Consider the following 3,461-nt stretch of genomic DNA (forward strand, 5'->3'; position numbering starts at 1 on the left):
AACAGTGACTCACTGCCAATTTTAATTTCACATTCAAGGTACCCTTACAATTTTGTTTGTAATTTCAAACAGATTAAGGTTTTATTTAAAAAAAAAAAAAAAAATTCATTTGTAACTGCAGGCTAAAGTATTCCATGGCCCACACAGCTGCATTAAACTAAACATCTAAATGGCACTTTAGATGCAGCTTCGGTTTCTCTGCATTTCAAAATATCTATTTTGTTGAGAATGATTGCATCTGCTTGGTAACAACCCAAATACAAGTATTCACCAAAAAGATGGTGCACACTTTTAGAAAAAGGCATGAAAAGTTCTGAGTAGTTTTGGGATATTGGGCGTTAAAGTTGTGTTCCATAGACTTCTGTAGATAGGACCTTTTTTAAAATAGAAAAATCCCAAAATATACGTAAAAAAAAAAAATGAATAACTCAATTTGGACAAAAACGTCAGATAGAACCTTATAATTCCAAGGGGACGATTTATTAAGATTGCAAACCCTTACTTTTCTATTTTGGTGTGCCACCCCAAGATTTATGGTGGCCTCATTTGGCCACCCCTATTAAAATCTTCTGAGGGCGCCACTGATCCACATAACTTTACATTGTGAACATCAGGAACCAAACTACTGTTTGGAAGACAAATTAAAGGGGAACCTTGTGCTGGTTAGCAACTGGAGGACGGATAAAGGAATGCACAACCATACTAAAGGTTGTGGACCATTGGTTTGATAGTGGGAAGAAAAAAAAAAAAAAAAAAAAAAAAGTCGAATCAAAACAATACCAATAGACAAGACGATGTTCTACAAGTTTATTAAAAACACTAGATTTACATGACCAGAGTAACTCCTCCACTAGAAACCACGGTCTGCTCCCCAGAGACATCCTTGATACGAGTGTCTCTTCCTGAAAGAGAAACATTAGAAGTGAGAACGCGGTTCTAAATGCTCAGTTCCTCTTGTCAAGAGAAATCAAGAACTCACGTTTCTGGTGCAGCTTTGCTCACAAGAGCCAGATGATGGATGGCACACCGCTGTACTGCAGTGGATGAAGATCTGACAGGGAAGAAAAGAGGCTCAAGTCACAGAACCACAAGTAGTAAATATACAAATGTTCAAGTAAAAGGGGGCATACAGTTTCCTGCAGAGCAGCCAGCGAGGCTGGATCTACAAATGTGAACATCTTCACAAACAAAGCGCTTGTAGTGGGTTGGGATTGAAGACCAGATGATCCAGTCACTGGAACCAGTGTGGTCAGATAGCGGTCATCCTGGTAAGGGCATCTGAAGACGAAAGAGAAGGTTAGGAAGGGTCTCCCAGCAGACTAACGGACAAAGACTGGCTGTACACTCACCCGTCGATCAGAAGGTCCCACTGGGGGAGACTGAGTGGACTGGGGGTTGAAGTCGCCCAACAATGTCCCAGCATCAGGACAATGTTGGGGTCAGTCCTCTCCATAATGTGCACCTCAACATACACAGGCTCTCGCAGGACTTTTGTGATGGGATAATCAGTGTCACTGTAGTAGGACGTGTAGGCCTCATCCCCTGAGGAACAACACTGGGGATTAACCAGGCTCCAGTTTGAAAGGCTTTAGGCAGACACAGGACAAGACCTTACCTTCAGCACAGCCTTTGGTGACACATTGGCCATTGGCCAGTCTGAGCTCCACCCTGAGAGGTCCAGGAGCAGCTACTGGTGGAGGTGGAGGAACAGAGTTGACTTCCACAACCAGAGCTTCCACAGACGTTCCTGAATATCTACACTGGAAGAGAAACCTGCACAACACACAGCGAGCTTGTAGCATTTATCAGGGATTAATGTTCACACCAAGTCATGGATCACCTACTCAAAATGACTGTCCCTTGTGATGGAACCATACGGTCCAATCCCCACTTCATACGATGAGGTCATTCGGTTTCATACACCACATATCCTCCATCCTCCTGTGAATAGGATCAGTGTCAGCATCCAGTCCATCATGAGCAATGCAGAATAAGACCAGTAGCAGCTTCTCACCATCACGCTCGTGCCACATGCGGTCACAGGGAACTGGTATATAGCAAAGGAAGGTGTGGACCCCACAGGAGCACAGGGTGGGTCATTTCCACCCAGTAGATGAACCGAATCCAGACTCAGTCGAGGCAGAGTAACGTCTCTAGACACCACTACCACAAACTGACCATCTCTAATACACTGGACAGTCACTAGAACGAGGTACAAGGGCAGATTAAAGTGCAGGGAATCAGTTTAACACGAACAGAAGAAGATTGAGAAACACTTACCTGCCCTCCCATAGAAACACTGCTGTCCATTAAAGCAGCAGTCGATAGCTTCACACTCAGCACCACTGATCCCAGGTAGACCACATTGGATCTGCTCAGAATCATCTACAGCACATTTATCAAGGGGCTCTGCCTGCACTACTGGCTTCTGAAACTGCTGTTTAACTGGCTTCTGAAGCGGAAACTGCTGGCTAGTTAGCTGTTGAACTGGCTTCTGAACTGGAAACTGCTGGCTAGTGAGCGGTTGAACTGGCTTCTGAAGCGGAAACTGCTGGCTAGTTAGCTGTTGAACCGGCTTCTGAAGCGGAAACTGCTGGCTAGTTAGCTGTTGAACTGGCTTTCTGAAGTGGAAACTGCTGGCTAGTTAGCGGTTGAACTGGCTTCTGAAGCGGAAACTGCTGGCTAGTTAGCGGTTGAACTGGCTTCTGAAGCGGAAACTGCTGGACAGTTAGCTGTTGAACTGGCTTCTGAACTGGAAACTGCTGGCTAGTTAGCTGTTGAACTGGCTTCTGAAGCGGAAACTGCTGGCTAGTTAGCTGTTGAACTGGCTTCTGAACTGGAAACTGCTGGCTAGTTAGCTGTTGAACTGGCTTCTGAACTGGAAACTGCTGGCTAGTTAGCTGTTGAACTGGCTTCTGAACTGGAAACTGCTGGCTAGTTAGCTGTTGAACTGGCTTCTGAACTGGAAACTGCTGGTCAGTTTGCTGAATCATCAGAGCCTGAGCATCCTGAAGCGATTTTCTCCACTGTGGAACAGCATGACAGAAAGCACAGACCATCAAAATCTGAACCAAACACAAAAATCCAGCCATTGTTAAACAGCTAAACACAAAGTAGAAATACTGCCATTTAGTCTTTTGTATTCTACAATTTTCAGCTAATTATCGATAGTCCCTCCCTCTTCATTAACAACTGGGTGATTCTCATTGGATCTCAAGATTCAACGCTTATAACAGCAACACAGAGGCTGCGTCCACATCTTCATTGACAACTCTCTCAAGCCTCGCTCACTCGGATACTAAACAGTCTTTCCAAATTTTTACCTTCGTCTGATACAGGCTCAAGCATATCAGGTTGGATGCCTTATCTCTCCATCGTTCACGCTGGACAGAAGATCCGCTCTCTGAAACAGCCAATCAGAGCAGAGCTCAACATTATTGTTCATGACCCTTCCAAATAAT

General features: G+C 44.6%; 1 pseudogene; it reads right to left on the reverse strand.

Moving 5' to 3' along the window:
• Positions 1-829: 829 nt before the first annotated feature.
• On the reverse strand, positions 830-3,108 carry LOC113099157 (zona pellucida sperm-binding protein 4-like; annotated as a pseudogene).
• Between the last annotated feature and the right edge of the window lie 353 nt (positions 3,109-3,461).

This window comes from Carassius auratus, unplaced genomic scaffold (genome assembly GCF_003368295.1).
Source record: "Carassius auratus strain Wakin unplaced genomic scaffold, ASM336829v1 scaf_tig00216873, whole genome shotgun sequence".
Taxonomy (NCBI): domain Eukaryota; kingdom Metazoa; phylum Chordata; class Actinopteri; order Cypriniformes; family Cyprinidae; genus Carassius; species Carassius auratus.